Genomic DNA, 21,184 nt, shown 5'->3' with positions numbered 1-21,184 from the left:
GCTATTCACCTCCGAATTTTGTCGGACTAAACCAATTCTCTTGTTCTCTTGAAATTTGGTGAGTTAATGGGTAGTGCTCAAATAACAAAAATAGTGCGTTGACGAATTATCTTAAGGCCAGACGTCTATCTTTTGCGACATGCAAAAGTTTGCAAATGTTATTTATGTCTGTAAAGTTCTTTATATTTCGTAGCCACGGCATTTGTTTGCGAGCTACTCCTCTCTTATTCTCAATCTTTCCTTGGATAATTAGTTGAGCGGTTGCGTATTTTTTTCCTCTCAGGATATGGCCAAGATATCCAATTTTTCGTACCTTGATCAAGTTGAGTAATTATCTCTCAGTATTTATCCTTCTTAAGACTTCCTCATTTCTCACCCTATCTTTTTATGGTATGTGGAATATTATTCGCAAGTTCCACATTTCGAGGGCTTTCAACTTGATAATGGAGGATATTTATAACGTCCATGTCTCCATGCCGTTTATTATTATTAAATTCTAAACAACTTTTATTCTTGTGGAGCTATTTTCTTGTAGCATTTTAAAGTAATTACTATTTAAATGGGAATAAGCCTCAATTAAAGGTTAAAGTACGTTTATTGACGTTTCAATTTCCACTTCGGAAATTGTTCTCAATTTCGTATTTTGTTGTCTTCTTGCTGATTAACGGACCCACTTTCTCCACAAATGGATTTGAATGAAATTTTGAACCCGTCTTGCCACCCTGTACTCGCCTTAAAATTGTTTTCCTTATTTCAATAGCGAATTGTTCAGCTTTGCTTCTTATAAGGGGACCACACGGGAATCTTCTTATCCCTGGCTTGTTTGAACCATTAAAACACAACTGTCTAAATTTTGAATTTCTGGCTCCCTTAAATTTTTTCGTTCTTTACCGCACTCACTTTCAGTGTTGAGATTTTTTTCTTTATTCTTCAAGTAGGTGGATAATGTGTTTGGAAGAATTCCAAAGTCCTTGGCAATCTCAGATCTTTCGTCCCCTTTTCTACTTTTTTAATTGCCTCTATTTTTCCGATAATGTCAAAGTTTTGTATGTCGAAGTGTACCATGCGACGACATCTTCGCTCCAAACGCAGTAACATACTGACGTGACGTGATTGCAACGCCAACGCATCTCAACCAACTGAGGGGACGTGTGGGGTGGGGGAGAATTTAGGTGACAGATACGGGTACAATGTACAATGACCTTAAATGTCTTGAAACAAGTGACGCGTTAGGACAGGAAAGAATACTACCTCTTTTCGCGGAAATTTTCAGCATGCAATTGGCATTTTACCTTCGAGTAAGTTCGAATTATCCAAAATATAATTCGAATTATTCACGACCTTTTACCATTACTTACATAGGAAATGCTAGGGACCAGCATAAAAATTCGAACTAGAGAAGTTCGAATTAAGCAGGTTTCACTGTATATCATATTCTATATTTAACAAAAAATTTTGGAAAAAACTGTTATTAATAAAATTTTTGATAGTCAGAAAATCGACCATTTTCATCCGTCAGACAGGAAAATCGGAAAACAAGAGTAACTTTTAACGGTCCTCTTAAAGTTTTAGGTAACATTGACATTCTATAAAGAAATATTATAGAAGACCGCTAAAATATATTATTTTAGAGGAATGCTCTAAAAGGTTTTCAATCAGATACGGCAACGTCGCACGTTGATCGTGTTTAAACTACTTGTAAGGTAGAAATTGACCAAAAACTGAGTATCAGAGGCCAAAAACTTAAGAAAGAAGGAGAAATTGACAGTCTGCTTGACTTATTATTTTATTATTATTGAAAATATATTTCAGTTTATTTGTATTCGCGTTGGTTTTCTTCTCATTTTAATAAAATTTTATTATGTCTCGTGTTCCACGAACAACAAAATCTCAAGAGTTTTTGATAAGTTTTTAGAAGATAATAAAATTCTAACAGGAATTAAAATTAATCCTAATGAATTGGAAAAAGTCCATGTGTTATGGGAAAGGATTGATCATATCTCCGATTATCCTTTAATGTAATCATCGAGTTATTCTAACTCGATGGATGTAATCTAACTTCAGCTCTACAAAAAGAATAAAAAATTTGAATTTTGTTATAGGTCTACACATGGATTATAAAGTAAACTGAGACTTACCTCTTATTATTATTTCATCAACTAAAGCTTCTCCAAATATATCATAAAAAGTTTAATTGTTTAATTGCACTATAATACTTATATAAATAACAAACTAATAATCATATAAACCTAACCAAACAAAAATAATCAAATGATATTTAACGGACTGCTAAAAATAAGAGGACTAGTTTTGACATCCTCCAAAATATTCTGTTTTAGCGGGAGTTTTAACGGTTTAGGTTATGATTTTAACGGATGCATAAGTTACAGAATACAAAAATATTTTTAGCAGACGCTAAAACGGAATTAACTAAATTAATTAATAAACGCTATTAACGGAAGTGTTACAGAATACACCCCTATCTACGAATTTTGTTAATATTCGAGTCGTCAGATGTGTTTAACGACCTATTATTTTTATCATCAGACAATTTTATTTTTGTGTTTTTCTTATAATTGTTAAGCTATTAAACCCAAAGCTATTATTAGGTTAAACGCCCCAAAACCAAAAAAGTCGCTCAGAGGGAAACGTATCAGACTCGGCCTAATGAAGCGATACTTAAAGATTGGAGAGAGTACCTACCTATCATAAACTTTTCTGCCGACGCGACGGGTACTTTAACTAATATTTTTTTTAACAGGTACAGACCTAGTGATTGAACCACACATGTAGTATTAGATCGCACTAACAACAAACCTTAATTGGTAAAGTAACTTTTATATCTTAGACCTATAAAAATGAATGCTACGTTTTCGTTGATCGATCAAATCAATTACTACATCTACACTGTCGTCAACCGCATACGATCTTGGATAATACCACTAGTATGGTAAGTATGTTCAGGTCGACTCATTACACCTCTCCGTGTCATTAGGTGAATTTTTTTGGTTCTATGAACACGCAGAAAACGATTCGGAACCGAGCTCATTTCAAAGACATTTGAAAAATGCAATTTCAACAGCATTCATGTCGAAAGGAGAGTGTAGTGAAACAATAAATCAATATTTTTTAAAAAATACTATTTATTAAGAAAATAGAACAGATGTTTTTTGTTAAAAAATTAAAAATTATTACCTTAAATGTAATCGAGAAAAATCTAATTCCTTATATAAAATTATAAAGATCTTAAATTTTAAAATTATTTACATTAATATTAAAATATATCAATCGCGTTGGAAACTGATAGAGAATTATACTCACGACAGATTTTAGGCCAGTACTTTTAAAGAAAAAAAAACAGTTGAAAAAATCTTATACGCGTTGTTGAAGGTTTTAAAAGGTAAATGAGGGACAGCTGTAAACAAATTCTTAAATCATCCAAGCTGACTTTGCTTTGCTTTGTTTAAACGATCATAAAAAGTGAAAAAATCATTTTTTTTTTTTTCTATAAAACGTTTCTTATTCGTTTTAGAGAAAAATGGTTCAAATAAAGTTGTAGATCTTAAAAAGTTCTTTTTTTGCGTGTTTCTTGATTAAAAAACATAAAAGAATGACTGAGATAATTGCAAAAAACCCTTGTTTTTGCACAATTACATGTAATATAACTACTTGAAATTATAGCAATTAATGGGTTATTGAAGTGTGCTAAATCTTAGCTAGATGGACAAAATAGTTTGTAAGTAATTCAATTTGTTTATCCCGGGGATCAATTGTTTAAACAACTTTAATTGCACAAACAGTGACTCTAGAGACATTTAGCAGATTGCAATCGATTCTTTGAGGCTTCAATTTTAAGATATATTAAAAAAATTTTAACGTTTTAATAAAATTGGATTAAAAAACTGTTTGAAAAATGGCTAATTTTTAGCTTATAAACATTTATAATAACTTAGATATTTTTTATGTCACGCGCTTGTAAGTAAACTAATTAAAAATATGGGGAAAACATAATCGTTTACTAGAAAAAACCTTCTATGACCAATAGGAACTAAAATAGCATTTTTTTTCTTAAAATCATATTTCCATTTTTTAATAATATCAGAAGCTGAAAATTGAACAGATTATAGGTTAAGATCTAGATTTTATGAGCCAATTTATAGATGGTATATACAGATAAGTTGTAAAAAATTATAATCTGTTAAAGTGATCATATTCTTAAAATATCGGCACCTTAAGGCTAGCCATCCACTTGCGATTTTTAGTCGCGGAGGCAAAAAATCGCTGTCGTACAAAATCTAGAGGGTGTCTCCATTGCGATTTATAATTTGCTGAATTACATCAGGTTTTCAATTGATAACATCGAAACTACTTGTGTTATCGTTCTTTTGTTTCGATCGAGAAATAAACGAAGAGAGCATCGTTATTGGATTCATCTGTTAACAAATCGAAGATTTTTTAAAGGACAGTTTAAATGTTATTTGAAGATTTAGGTCAGCATTCTGAAAAAACTTTTCAATACTACAGCATGTCAAAAAGTAGTTTTGATGAATCAACTGCTCTAAATCGATAGTACTCAAAATGCCCCCAACATTTCGAGCATATTCCTCGTTGTCTGACATTTAAAAAAAATGAAAAATTAAATATTGTTGAAGACACACTAGGCTGAGCTGGCTTCAGAATCGCGACTAAACAATTGTAAGTGTATGCATGTCTATGCTTGTCCGTGTGATTCATTGTGGTGGGGCGACTATCGCATCGCGTTAAAAATAAGACAGGTTGCGTTTTCTTAATCACTATGATATGATTATTTAGTCGCAAATGGATTGACTTGTATTTGAAACAATGAATTCAATCTTTGAGACTAAACAATCTCGCGACTACAAAGCGCAAGTGCAGGGCTAGCCTTATTGCAATTTTTTTGGGGCGCTTTAATGTAAAGTTCCATTCTAAAAACAACGTAGCTCGGAAAGTTCTCCCCTCCACTTTAACGTAGCGGTATTTTACGAGTACGATAACTTTAACAGGATATATATTTTTACTCCTCGGTATATGCCATATATAAAATAAATCATACAATTTAGACCTTCGTTTATAATCTGGTTAATTTTCAGCTCTTAATGTTAATAAGCAATGGAAATATGATTTTTAAAAAACGCCAGATGGGTCTTATACTTATAGTCACGGAAGATTCTTTTTTCGCCATATTTTCAGTGAGCCTACGTACAAGCGCGTAGTATAAAAATATCAAAGTTATTATAAAGGATTATAAGCTAAAAAGTCAGCCTATTTTAATAATTTTAATAAAATGTTGAAATATATCTTAAAACTGAAGCCCCAAAAAATCGATTGCAACCTACTGAATACCTATTTGGAGTCACTATTTGAGCAAATATACACTCCGCGTCATAGAAAACGGGCCACCCCAAATATTTAAAATATTTTCGAAATTATTATTTATTGCTACAAAATTAAGCATTTATTTTTTTGTATATTGAATCAATAACTCGTTTAATATAAAATTTCATCATTATCGTAAAACATCAATCGAAAATAAAAAATTTAAGAAAAATAGGAAGTTTATTGAAAAAATCAACTTACAGTTTTTAAAACAACAATGAACTGTATATTTAAAAAAAAAAAAAAAAAGCTGGTATCCATTTTCAGTAATGGGTATTGCCACCTCGATTCTGGACGACACTCCTCATTCGATTTGGCATGGAATTTATAAACGTTTTGGATATCTCTTTGGGGAAAAGTGGCCCATTCATCAATGAGTGCCATCTGAAGCTCTACAGGTGTTGTTTGAGCAGGTATGCGACGCCTAACGCGACTTTTTAGCAGGCTCCATATATGCTCAGTAGGATTGAAATCGGCGCTTTGAGCAGGCCAGTCTATTTTTGGAATAAGGTACTCCGTTACTATCCTTGCCGTGTGTGGTCTCGCATTATCCTGCATTAGCAGGAATTCGTTGCCAATAAATCCAGCATAGGGCATCACGTGATGTTGTAAGATTTCCGTTATGTACCTTAATGCTGTTAACGCACTTCTGTCGATCACGACGAGATCCGTATGCGCATCAAAAGAAATCCGTGCCCAAAACATTACTGAACTACCACCAAAAGCAACCCGTGGTGCCAAGTGCAACCAGCGAAACATTCTCCAGCCCGTCTGTACACCTTACTGCGTCCATCTTTACCATAAATAGACATTCTACACTCATCCGTAAACAATACTTTTTTCCAATCGTCTGCTGTCCAATTGATGTGTTCACAGGCAAAATCGAGTCTTCGTCTTTTGTGAGCTGGGGAAAGTAAGGGCCCTGTTGCTGGACTGCAAGCCTTACTCCCTTATCTTCGCCGAATAGTAGAAAGGCTTATTGCTGGTCCTTGAGCTTGCTGTAAATGGCCTTGAAGTATTCTAGCGGTTTGGGTCTGATTCCGTAATACAGCAAGAATGACGACGCGATCTTCCCTAGCGGTTGTTTTTCTTTTTGGACCTGTACCAGGTCGTCGTTGGTGAGATCTTGTCACAATAAATCGTTGCTGGGTCCTTTGTGCAGTCGGACGACTAACATTCAATTGTCTTACAACTTGTCTTTTGACTTAATCCACTTCCCAGTAACGTTACAATTTCAACCGATTTTTGAAAATTCTCCATCATTATTAACTCAAGACTACTTCACACTAAGTCGGCTACTGTAATACTGAGATGAGTTTAAAACTCATTAGAACCCTTTACAATATCATACATTTCTCAAAATAATCGCTTCCTCGAAAATTGATCAAGTTTTCAAAATTGTTTTATTTTATAGGTTCTACGAATATCCTCAATCAAGTTATAGGGTCGGTTTGCTTTCGCAACAACCATTTAACTTAAATAACCCAAAGACACATTAAAAATAAAATAATATTAATTCAATATACAAAAAAATAAATGCTTAATTTTGCAGCAATAAATAATAATTTCGAAAATATTTTAAATACTTGGGGTGGCCCGTTTTCTATGACGCGGAGTGTAGTTGTTTAAATAATCGCTAAACAAATTAAATAGGTTGACCAATAATTGACCAAACCTAGCTAACATTTAGCATATTTCAATAACTCATTAATTGCCATAATTACAATTATGCAAAATTATATTACATATATATAATAATAGTCTCCCGTTTTATATTACATATATCATTATGCAAAAACAAACTTATTAACATTTATAAATTACTGCAAAAATAGGTTTTTGCATTACTTCGGTCAATTGTTTATGTATTTTAATTTAGAAACTCACAAATTAAAAAACTTTTTAAGATCTACAACTTTGATTTATACTATCTTTCTCTAAAATGTATAAGAAACGTTTTAAGTTTTTTCACTTTTTATGATTGTTTAAAAAAAACAAAGCAAAATAAGCTGTACATCTTCAAGGATTTCATCAGCTATCACTCATATACCTTTTAGGAGCTTGAAAAACATGTAAAAGATTTTTTTACCTATTTTTTTCTTTACTGGCCTAATTTTGTTTCCCAATGCTTCGTTAAACGGAAATGAATAATTAGTATATTTTTTTAAGTGATAACGTGCAATATATATATATATATATATATATATATATATATATATATATATATATATATATATATATATGTTAGTGTTATTTATAAGTTAAATATTTTCGAAAACAACTCATTAGAGTAAATGGAAATTAGAGTAAATAATTTCTGTGGCATAAAAAATGGGTAGAAGATCTGATAAAAAATAACCAGAATCACACAGGCATTCAGTGTACTCTAATTATTTTGTTTGACACTCAATTAGCAATGACTTGGCTGATTAATAAAAGAATCTAATTTGTCACAAAAAGTTTTTGTATTGCTGTTTCCGTAAACAATATGTACAATTATTGTATCGGTTACAATAATCGAGTCAAATTCTTCATCTGTTTCCAACAGATATAACATACTATAACAACTCTAATACTTAATCTACATGAAAAAATAACACAAACACGGTGACCATAAACGCTCTTCAAAAAACTTGGAACTCGTTTTATGTTGATTTGACTTAAATCACCTTATCGAAAAATGCTTCCTTAGGAAGCTAGAGTTCTTTAAAGATAGCGCCCTAACACCAATTTCTTCAAAATAGTTGTCTAATAAGGGATGATTTTCAGTATATTGATTTGGTAAAATTTACTCAATTACTTGGTGGTAATATGGTTTCTTAATTTGAGTCATAACCGACTTTTTTTTCTTCAAAAATTTAATCATTTTGATATAGCATTTAACGAATTTAGATTTTTATAAAAAAATATGCTCTTACATGAAGACCTACGACGTGTCATTTTTGAGAAAAGTCAATTTTTACTATTCGTGTATCAATGCATGCTTTTCCATTGACTATCAAATTCTGTTCACATTTTGAAAGATGACCATGAAAAATAAACAAATTTACTAATAAATTTATTAAAGTTTATCTTACATAGCCGTCTTTCACAATTATTAAAAATGAGTTTGTTAGTCAATGGAAACGTATGCATTGATACACAAAAAAGAAAGGAATGCTTTTTTTTTTCGACATTAGCGCGTCGTCATGGGAACTTTAAATAAGAGTCTAATTAACTCAAGTCAAATCGACATAAAGTTCCAGAATTTGTAGTTTTCTTTTGTGAAAAGTGTATATATCGTATATGTATATCGAAAAGTTTAGTTCTTAATCGAAAAATAAAATATAACCTCAAACGCTGATGTATAAGGTATCTCGTTATTTAACTAACTTGTCTAATATTTTTATTTTCTGAAGAAGATTTATGTAAAAATATAAAAATAAATGATATAAACTTGTAAATTAAAACCTGTTTACAAGAACTAATCGGCTATCACTAGATAGATACTTTGTTGAACGTTTAGAATTAAGATTTTGTCGCAGTTGATACTCAATGTTAGGTATGTACATAGTAACTTATCCCCACAAAACTTTTAATGTCAATAAATTGATCCATTGATCATCAACATTTTTTGGAACATGATGATGATTAATAACAGAAATATAAACATGGTAACAGAAGTAAGACTCAATATGAACCTTATTATTTAATAGTACAAGGTAGCATCGGTGTCTCATCTTGTGGCTTATGTTGATGAAGTAGTAGAAATTTGAAGGGTTCTAAAGAGGAAATTGTTATACAAATCAAAATATGCAAGGAATCAACACGTATAAAAGATACAATTAGTACAACAGAGATAAAGACTATGTGTTGAAAAAGTTTCTTTACACTTTACACGTCTGGGGGTTTCAATAAAAATTGCTAGAAGTAATGAAATTAACAAACGCATTCCAGCAAAAACTAGAACGTATTCAATATTCAAAAAATTCCATTCAAATTCAACTCACATTTAAAATAATCGGCTTACTAAAAACAAAAAACATATTGCTTGAGACAGAAAAACGTGAAAAGACTTAAAGATCAAGTCTAGAACAATAATTCAAAGCAGTGCCAATTAACCTAGATAATAAGTAATCAAAAAAATTATGATCCACAAAGTGGACGACATTTTGAAAGTAGGAGACATTAAAACGTTTATTTAAATATTCTAAAATATATTTGAACAATAACTGTGATTTTAAACTTATAAACAATTAAAATACCTCAGATGCACCAACATGTAGGAAGTTAATTCTTTCTATCAAAATGTTTGTATTTTTATCAGAATTAAAAGAAAATACAATGTAATACGAGCCTTACAACCCGAATAAACTTATTTTTTCAAAAATACCCCGGGGCTTTGTTTATAAACATTAAAAAAAATTAAAAAGCACCATGTTAAAAATTAAAAGTTCAAGTTTGACAAAAAAAATTCAAAATGATTCCTTTAAAAATAAGCCGTCTATGATGTGCCTAAGCCTTTTTTGTGACACATGAAGGGTTTAAAAGCGAAGCGATTTGCACCCTCTCGATTTTACTATTTCAAAAACTGAATTCATAAATTCAAATGTATGAAAATCGCAATATTTCCGTTTCTAATCGATGAAAATTGATGTTTTTTTTTTAATTTAGGGTACTTCATTGTACAGGTTATAAAAATGCAATTAGTTGATTTGTGAATTATTTATTTAACCCAAAAATTTGTTTAAATAATTTATTTTACAAAATTATCAATTATCAATTTTCGTTCAGTAGAACCAGAGATATTGCGATTTTTATAAATTTGAATTTATTAATTCAGTTTTTGAAATAGTAAAATTGTCTTGTTTGTCTCTAAAAACTCTAAAATAGTCATTTAAAATAAAAAAAAGATTAACTTCCTATATGTTGGTGCATTATAGAACTATTGCCAACGTCAGGGAGACCGGACAAAACATATAAAGAATATCATATATAGATAATAGATATCCCATTACGAGTAATAGCAACAAACTCATTTTTATCACTGTTTAATATTTCTTAAGAATATAAATACACCTCAGAGTAAAGTTAAAAAGTTTGTGGAAGATTAAAAAAAAATAAAATAAAATAAAATATAAAGATTAACACTGTTAAACGACAGATTTTTTAGATATTGTATGTGTAGTTTGCGCCATGTGTTTAATTATTGTATTGCTTGCAAATAAAGAACATTATGTATATCTAAGGAGCAAAGCTAATATTTCCCAATACTCTATGATGAGGGAGATCTTAAAATGATTACCTAGTTAATATTAAACAATTTTTAAACAAATAATCGACAAATGTTCTTTGAGACACACTATATAAAATTCTATCTGCCATTCATTATTTTCGTCTCGCATGGATAAATATCGGATACTTGTCACATTATAGCAATACAGTACAGGCGTCCACAGGTCCGCATCGGACGCATCGTATGCATCGGATTTTAGTTTGCCTTATATAAAAACTTATGTAACTGCGTCCACTCATCCGTATCGTACGGATAGCATCATCGGCAATGCCGAAGCGTTGCTTCCAGAGGAAACTTTTGCGATGCGTGCCGATGACGTTAATACGGAATTCCGATCAGTGCCTATCAGTGGACGCACTCTACGCGCTCTGTTCGCAATTTCGCATGGTCGCAAGGTCCAGCGGGAGCCTGTTTTTGCATCATGGACCCATCAGGATTAATTACAGTTGTGCAAGAATATAAGAGAGGTATATAACTTAGCACACCCTAATTATGCGAATCAACAAAGAAGAAGAATCCATTCTACATTTTATTTTATTATTTTTTGGGGTGTTCCGAAAAAACCAAAGTTTAAAAATGTCGATATCCCCAGCTTTTTAATAAAAGATTTGATATTTTTAATTATTTCTAATGTATAACTTTTTGTACGTAATCAAACAAAAATACAGGCCATGATAAGTTGATTATGGGGATTAAAATATCATAAATATTATTCATTTTTCATGTTTATTGGTCTTTCTCAAGATATCTTGAATATCTAACTATGAAAATTATTCTCGTTAAAAAAACAACACATTTTTCTAATTGCACCTAATAGAGTTGTTAATGATGCTACTGAGAGAAGTGTAAAATTGAATGTTTATAAAATGAATAAAACGTGTAAGTTATAAGAATTATGGTTTTATTTTTACGAATTAATACTTAATAATAATAACGTATTTGTCAAATCAATTTGAAATTTTATTCCGATTATCCGATTGCCGATACTCGCATCTTCAAATCCGATCGCTGCCGATACAGTGTACGCAATATGAAAAATTAATCCGATGCGTACGATGCGGACCTGTGGACGCTTAGCTTTAGCCAACACTCTAAAGTAGCGTTCTGACAGAATGTGGAGTGGCATTCTTCATCTGCAAAGAGAAATAGACAATACGCAATAGAAAAAGACAAAATATAAAAAATTTCTTCTCAATATTTGTGGTTTATGATCCCTTGAATAAGACAAAATTGTGTGTTTATGGCCGGCGCATTGTTTGTCGGTAAACCAGCACAGCTCAGTGCTCAGAGACAATAATTGTAAGCTGATGCACCGCATATCCAACGGACGCAGGTAGGGGAGGTATGGTCAGTGCTGTAGTAATTTTACTATGAAGTAGTCTAACGAAGTTGTGTTGATTTTTATCATTGTCCACATTACCCAACTTAGTAAAATTTTTATTATTATTTTATTGCGGTAGTTACCAAAAAGTGTAAATATTATAAAGTGAACTAGCGAAGAGCTGTCTGATTCCAGCTTAATAAAGCGGCAACATGCCAATTCACTGAATTGGCACCCATCGTTGAGTATCCGTCATCGGAATTTCCTAGTACTCGTCAATGATAAAAACACCCTCAAAAAAGGGCAATAAAATTAAACCATTCTTAAGAAATGTAAATAGGGTACAAATTCCTTAATGGCAGGCAGATCCATAAATTTTATTTCTCGAGCTTTTAAGATCTGGTTTTAATATTCAGTTCAATTTTATTAGTGTTTTGTAACTAACGCGGATGAGATTTAGAATACTTTTTATTAATGAAGAGAACAATTTTGACAAGTCACAAATATTTCTAAGCTTGTAAAAGTATGACGCAATCGTTAATTTCCGATTATTTTTAAATATACAAATTTTACTATACAGTGTGCGCAAAAAAGTATGCACCTAGTCTTAAACGGATGTTATTGTGTTCATTTATGTTTCTAATAAATTGAAATTAGAATTAATTAAACTTATATTTAATATTCTCTTCTCTTTAGTGACAAACTTGTGATAGCCTGAGGGTGGTCGATATTGGAAGGTTTTACTGTACTTTCAAAGTTTTGGAAGTAGGACTTTCCATTTCACATAAGCGAAAATGTAGAACTTTATGTATGTCGATAAATAACTACCGAAAAATTTAAATATTGTAGATGTAGACATGGTACAGACTAAGAATAAAACCAAAAATCTAGATATAATATTAGAGCAAAGATATAATAATACAACAAATATGTTTTCTTAATTTAAGCTTAATAACAAAAACAATATCTACACGTAACACGAATGAAAACATAGTCTTATAATAATATAACACAGAACTTTTTATTATAATACACGGGTAGCATACCGTTTAGAATATCCGTACTATATGAAATAAATCAATTCAAACAAAAAAAAAATTAATTCAAATTAAATTATAAAAATTTGCAAAAATTTCAAAGTAAAATTCAGAATCATATATGGAAAACTTTTTGATTATTAATTTTATGAAACAAAATATTCTTCATAAAAAGTTCGTATAGTCTAAAATCTAAAATGCAATCGAGAGCTTTTCAGTTTTATATGTGTATAAAAAATATTTGAAGAGGAATATTTTTTACCTATAAAAATTCTTTAAAAAGTTTATTCCAACTAAAATCCACATTTAAATAATCGATTTACGTTGCAGAAACGTAAATGTCAAACGTACATTTACGTAGGGTCATCTAATGAAAATATTGAAGGAATGCTGGGCAAAAATGGACTTTCTCACTGAAATGAGAATGGCGACTGTCTAGTTCAACGGGAGTTCTGTGAAGAACATCTTTTAATTACAAACACGTTCTATCAACATCATCCACGGAGATTATACACATGGCGTAGCCCAGATGGACGAACAAGAAATAGACAACATCCTAATAAGATCAAGATGGAAGTCGTCGCCCATCAACTGTAAAACATATCCTGGCGCAGACTGTGAAAGCGATCATCAACTCCTGGTATTGAACGTTCTACTTCGCTTTAAAGTCCCCAAATGAAGACTCTTAAGAAAAGTCATGTCTCTAAATCCATCAAAAATTAATGACTTCCAACAAAACCTGGAAGAAGCTCTTTCTTTAGACCAAGTGGATAGTGATCCTGAGAGCACTTGGATCTATCTCAAAGATAAGGTAATGGAGGCAGCAAAATACTGTGAGGCAGCGATTTCCACGAGCCGTAAGCCATTTATATCTGATAATACGTAAACTGTGATTCAACGGAGAAAAGAACATACAACTAGATACGGAACACACGATGAATACAGAGCGTTATCGAAAGAAATCAGAAAACAGTGCCGTAAAGACAAAGCTGATTATGCAGAGAGATAGAGGAACATGGCTGTCGAAATGAACCGAGAGATTTATTTCAGAAGATCAAACTCCTTACTAGAGAATTTAAATCTCAAACGTGGTCTGTAATAGATAACGAAGGTAATCTAAAGACCGATACTGACAAAATATTGGAAACATGGCGAAATTACTGTGGCGAGCTATATAAAAATAACGAGTAACCAGTAGAAAATCAGTGGCCCTCTGACTACCCTAGAAAACCTACTGCATTACTCCCTGAAGTCAAAGATGCAATTAAATCGTTAAAGAGAAATAAATCCCCAGGCATTGATTCAATACCAGGTAAAATACTACAGTTACTCGGTAACAGAGGATTACATATCATCCATTCTATCTGTGTCGCTGTTTGGAATTCAGGAAAATGGCCATCTGATTGGTGTATCTCAATTTATATCCCACTACACAAAAAAAGAACTACTGCCAGATGTGAAAACTACCGCACACTATCACTAAGAAAGTCATGCTAGTAAAATCTTATTGCATACCATCAAAAAAAGATTAAAAACCTATCTACATTACCAAATACCTCAGGAACAAGTGAGGTTTGTAAAGAGTAAAGGTATAAATCCTGAACCTGAGACAACTCATTGAAAAGTCTAGAGAATTTCAAATACCTATGATTGTATGCTTCGTTGATTACCAAAAGACATTTAATTGTGTAAGCTGGATAAATTTGTGGTCCATTTTAATAGAAATCGGCATATCAATGCACCTGGTGACACTTATTAAAAATCTGTACAAGTCCAATATAGTAACAGTACAACTAGATCAGAAGTTCTCAAACCAATTTCTCTTGCAAAGAGTTGAGTACGAAAAGCAATAAAGTTTGTCTGAAAATCAATGAAACTAAGACAAAACTAATGGTGGTCGACAGATTAAACACTATTCAACTGACTAACATGTTTCAGGAATGCCAGATAGTGCACAGTTTTGTCTATCTCGGGTCTAGTACATATAACTAACGATAACAACTGTGAAGCAGATGTTTGGAGACGTATTGGTATGGCAAAAAATGCGATGAGTCGCTTAACTTAAGTTTGGAAAGACAGATCCATCTCTCAAAATATAAAGATGAGACTGGTAAATGCCCTTGTATTCTCAATATTTCTATACGGGCCAGAGACTTAGACTCTTCGCGGAAGCGAGCGCCAAAAAATTGATGTCTTTGAGATGTGGTGCTGGAGAAGAATACTACGCATACCTTGGACAGCTCATAGGACAAACGTTTCCATTCTAAACCAACTAGAGATTAAAAAAAGACTGTCCACAATATGTCTGCAAGTATTCTGCAATTTTTCGGTCACGTGGTTCACAGAGGTGACGATAGTTTGGGGAAATTAATTGTTTCTGGAAACGTTCCGGGAAGAAGATCAAGATAACTATTACCAACTAGATGGTGCGACCAAATTAAGAATTCAGCTGGAAACGCATTTTGCGAAGCTCTTAGAGCAGCTGAAAATAGAGACCAATAGAGAAAAATTGTTAGAAATATTGGAACAACGATCCTCAGTAATGGGGAAACGACAAGACAGATTTAAGAAACAATTTTTCCCTTGGAAATAAATATCTATAATAACAATATTGTACGTATTGTTGACGACAGGTAAAACACAAAATATCGTGAACCTGTGACTACATATGAAACGATGAAATCCGGAATTACTTGAAAATATTTAATTATTTGCAGTGCGTTCTCACAACAAGACTATAACACGATATAGTTGAACTAGTTTTTGCATTAGTCAAATAGTTAGAGTATTTATTATTTTTCCGCTAAAGACTTTATATTAAGATATTAAAATTTAAGCTGTAACAAACCATAGCTCCTACGATGGTGACGCCCATAGAGTGCGCGATTATGTAACAGCCAAAATCGCGAGGTAACAAAATATTAAGTGTATTTACGTTAATGTGTTTACTTATTATATACAATATGAAATAGTTTCGTTTTAAGAAAATGTCGTTTGACCATTAATTAATGTACATATATTTGTCAATCATTATGGTTTTCTTGTGAAACCCTAAAATCCCTGAGAAGTATCTAAGTACCTGCTAAAAAGTTAAATTATGTTTATTTTAATATTTGTAAACTTTTTTCTTACAGTTAACTGATACCTATTTAATATCTTATCTATCATGTGGTTTTACGGTCAAAGTAACAATAAAAAAGTGGTGCATGGCCAAAGGAGGCAAATTATCTTTACCGTTTATTTTGAAATATCGTACAACTACTTTAGGTACTTCTAATAGAGCGAGTAGCTCAAGCAACTGGTGTCTCAGAAAAATATGGGTCATTTTTAAAAACAAAGTCGCAATAAGAATCTCCACTTTCAAATTAGTAGAAGTTCAGGAGATAGCAAGCACCAGATTAAATGAAATTACACCAGAGATATGGGCAAATACTTGAAGCCGTGTTGAAAAAACAGAAAAAAGAGTATTTCAGTCGAGAATTCATTATGGATGATGCGCATAAATTTATCATAAATTTAGAAGACGGTAATGACTCATATACATGAATGTGTCTACAAAAAAACTAGACGATATAATAACAGGAAACCAACTGGAACTTAGTAACGACTTTGGCACTAGAATTGCACTATTTACTATACAAACACTCATAGAACGTTGTCGAGATGCCAACTGTGGCGTATTATTAAATCTAGTTGACTTTGAGAAAACCGTCGAAAACCCCAAAAGCAAATAGGCTTCCCTAAAAGCAGTTATAAGCACCCTATATAATTTGCATATATCGGCATCAACAGAGCTGGTTCTCCGTTGTCGCCCTCCACCATGAACATATGAGGTTACACCATTTGTGACATAACGATTCCAAGCTCTATTTACAACACTTTGTGAAAACCCCAAACGTTAAGCCTCTTCACGTTGCGTTAACCCTTCCTTGATCCACCTCACAATATGTAGCATTTGGTTAATATCTAAACGTCTTCGAGGCATATTTTATAACTAATTACTAAAAAAAATTGAATATTTCAAACAGCTGAACCAAAACTATGTTAATATCATTAATAGTAAAAAAAAGAAGAAAACAAGTGGCCACAAAAACGACTTTTTTTCTTTTAAAATTTATTATATTTTATTATATTGTTTTTATTGAATACCAATATATTTTATTATATTGGTTTATTATATTGTTTTTATTGTAGAGATTCCGCGTAGATGAAAACTTTGGAATTTAATGATGACGAATGGACAGAGTATCTGATATCTATAGTACTAAAAAAAATTTGAGATTCGTTTCGAAAGGAAAGTATATTTTTAGTAAATGGATACAATTGCGTATTTCAACGTGGTTTTTAGTTGAGATCAACTTTAATAGCTCTCTTCCATATTGTCAAATAGCTGACAGTTGCATTTTAGATTTTAATTCAAATCAGCAAAGTAAATTAGATTATTTAAAACAATAACCATAGTATAAATATGGCCATAAATAAATACAATTTCGAAGTCGTTAAAGAATTCAAATACTTGAGAGCAGTCATAATAGCTAAAAACATGAAAAAGATATAGCACGGGGAAATAAGATTCCTCTCGGGACTGTGACAAACTCACGTACCTGCATCATAGTTAAATTCAAAGAAAATATATACATTTTCTGCAGAGATTTCGGCGCCTTTTTTTAATTATTAACAATTTAGTTGCCATTAGTACAACTTAATCTTTTAAAACTAACAAAAAAACTTGATTTGTTGCTACGGAAACTGCAAACTAAGGCAAAAGCGTTAACTGTTTATATCTATCGTAAAAAATTCAACCTAGATATTTGTTATTGCGCCCATAGTTGAGTATTGTGGTCCTTACCAAACTATTAAAATTTCAGATCGATCCATCAATTAGCTTAAAAGTTATTCTATTTGTTTATCCCAGACACCTTTTTTTTGCAATGACAAAAGTAGAACGTTAGAAAATAATGAAAATACGGTAATTCTACGCATATCTAAAGAAAGTATAAGACTTTCAATATGTACAAACTATCAATATGTATCAAAAAAATTTTTTAAAAAACTTGTACAACGTAAAATCTTTCTGCAAAATTACGGTTACTTTTAACTAATTTATAAACATTTAGAACTATTGTTCGTAGGTGAAATCTTTTTTCATATTTGAAAAGATGATAATTCTTACACAAAGTGTACCCCCGTTAAGATAGGCAAAATGGCACTCCCAGAATTTAATTTTTTCATTTTTTTACATTTTATTTGATTGAAAAATATGGCTCAGCGCAATTTTAGCCCGCCACCACCCTCATCCCACCCCTTACCCTCAAGAACGTTAATTTTTCAATCAATTTAAAAATTTCAAAAAATTCACACGCATAGATGAGGCTTTTAGAACACTTCTATTTAGAAGTTTTCTAAAAACTATAGTAAAAAATAGACGAAAAACGTCTATTTTTTATAGACCCGAATGGAGAAAATCCCCGAATTCCCTAAAAAACAGTTTTCGGATTTTTGAAGATGGCGGAAACCGGCGACACCATACGAAAAATTGTGAAAAAAATTAGAAATATAGTTTTTGATCCAATACACAAAATAAAGAAAAACTTGAACCTGAGCCACTTCCAAAAAAAAGTTATACGATTTTTCGAAAAAAAATAATATTAATTTTTAGGTTATGTACACTCAACCTACTGATCTATAATGATTAAAAATAGACAAATTGCACTGAGTCTTATTTTTTATTACCTAAAAAGTAAAAATTTGAGAAATTTGATTAAGGTTGTATCGATGTCGATGTGTTTAAAAGTGTTTCCTCAATTTTTGAATGTCGTAAAGACCTCATTTAATTTAAAGTGTATATAACCTATAAAAAACCTTGATAATTTATTTTTAAGTGTATAAACTGAAGAAACTGAACAAAATACACAAAATAAAGAAAAAAATTGGACCTGCAGCCACCTTCAAAAAAAAAAAGTTAAACGCTTTTTTTTCGGAAATCATTTTTAGGTTATGTACACTCAACCTAAGAGTGTATAAAAAATAGACGAGTTTTGTAAAAAGTATCCCCTGGGATATTACCCAATAAAGGAAGAAGTTTTGTAAAAGCCTCATCTGTGCGAGTGAATTTTTTGAAATTTGAAAATTGATTGCATCCAATCTAAAAAAAAAATAAAAACAAAAATTAACGTTTTTGAACGTAAAAAAATGAATTCTGAGAGTAAGCGCATTTTGCCTACCTTAACGGGGGGTAGGTACCCTTTGAAACCAATTGCAGATAAATACACAATTTGCAGAGATAAACAAATAAAATAGTCAAATTCTCGAACATTGTCTATTTTTGCTTATTTCCCTGTACTAATATGACATTATTGTTGTCATGGATATTCGAATATAGTAAGGATTTTGAAACTGTGCATCCACAAATTAACACTTACATAAGTATATACAAATAACCTAAATATTTACAGGTATTCTAGGTGTATACTATTATAATATAAATTAGAGGAAAGACAAAGTAACAAAAAAGTAAAATTCACTATCAAAGTAAAATGTAGAAGAACAGTACAGTCTATCCGTTGGATCTTTGCACAAGTATGACATTATTCACGAATTATTTTTATACTGTATCTCTTTCCTACTCACAGAAACTGAAATGATGAATCTAAGCTACATGTCCATACACAACAGCAAATATCGAACAAAGAAAGCCATAGGACGATGGAAAGTGATTGATTCACCTACTGGTAATTGTGAGTTTTGTATTGACAGGATTTGTAGCGTGCTTACAGATTATTTTCGTGTCATTTAACTATTCAATCCTTTTTCGTACTTTAAATATACATATTTTTTAACAAACAGTTACAACAACTAACCGTTACCTTCGTGTTGGATTCATTAGGGTAAGAATTTATTTATTAGCTAATGACGAATAGTATAATATTTATTTTAACCTCTTAATTGACATTGAGTTATTTAAATAAGGCTAAAACCACGTCAGTGGGGTGATATGACATCTTTTTTAAGGGTTTTCATTTTTAGAGTATGATGCCTGGTAAATGAATTAATTCTCAAGCTCAACAACTTGTGATAAATGTGTTGAAGTATTTCAAATTAGAAAACATAAATATCGGTCTTGTGGAGCCATTTTCATCTGTACAACAGGTAATATATACGACAGTATATATTACGCAGTATGAATATATACGCAGTAAAGTATACGACATGTACCAACAAAGTAAGTAAGTAATTTCTTTATTCTGATCTTGAAATAAACCGGAAGGTACTTTTTAATCAATACTTTATGTTTGGGAAAGCATTTAGTAGTTATTTATACATATTTTACATTTAATATTTTTTACTGCATTATAATATGACCTTGTTTAATGATATATTCTAACTACTTATTTACTTTAAAAGATTGCAGTGTATTCTTTTTCTTCTATTCAGGAAATTCTCATTGTTAAACTGGCTAACACCTGGTGATCTGTTTTTAAGTTCTTCTTCTTCTTATGCCGTCCCCATTAACGGAGGTTGGCGACGATGTTTTTAAAAGTTTCTCTGTCTTTTGCAACGTGGAATAATTCGTCTACAGTCATGTTTGTCCAGTTTCGAATATTTCGCAGCCATGACTTCCTCTTTCTACCTATTCCCTTTTTGCCATCGACTCTATCCTGCATGATGACCTGCAGAAGACTATATTTATCATTTCTCAGTATGTGTCCAAGGTATGCAGTCTTGCGTACTTTTATTGTTCTCAACAATTTTTTGTCCCGACCCATCCTTTTCAGCACTTTCTCAACATTCTCCGTTTTTTAAGTTCAAAGAAATTCATTTGTCTTTTGTTACTTACCAACTACCTACGTCGCAAGCACAGAAAACGATGTAAAATATCATATTTCTGTGAACCATTTAGTTAAAATATCGCCATTCAAAAGCGCAATACAATATAGTTGATTTATGAGGATGCACTTGCCCCACGAACCTACGGACCACCTAAGAAGGGTGGTCGGAGAGTGTCTGACTATTTTATACGAAGAAAAGGAACTTTGAGACGAGACATCGCGATGTAAAAATCTCCTTTAGTTTGACCAGTGCGTCCCTTGCGTCGCGACGTGCAAATTCTTGTTTTCTACTGCTTGCTACAATTAATACACCATATTTCAAAGG

General features: G+C 31.7%; 1 protein-coding gene across 39 annotated transcripts in view; it reads right to left on the bottom strand.

The window, feature by feature from the left end:
* Positions 1 to 21,184, bottom strand: part of LOC140445580 (uncharacterized) — a 538,348-nt gene that overhangs the window by 396,556 nt on the left and 120,608 nt on the right. The gene's annotated exons all lie outside the window — the stretch shown is intronic.

This window comes from Diabrotica undecimpunctata, chromosome 7 (genome assembly GCF_040954645.1).
Source record: "Diabrotica undecimpunctata isolate CICGRU chromosome 7, icDiaUnde3, whole genome shotgun sequence".
NCBI classification, from domain to species: Eukaryota; Metazoa; Arthropoda; class Insecta; order Coleoptera; family Chrysomelidae; genus Diabrotica; species Diabrotica undecimpunctata.
This window is presented reverse-complemented; position numbering and strand designations above follow the sequence as displayed.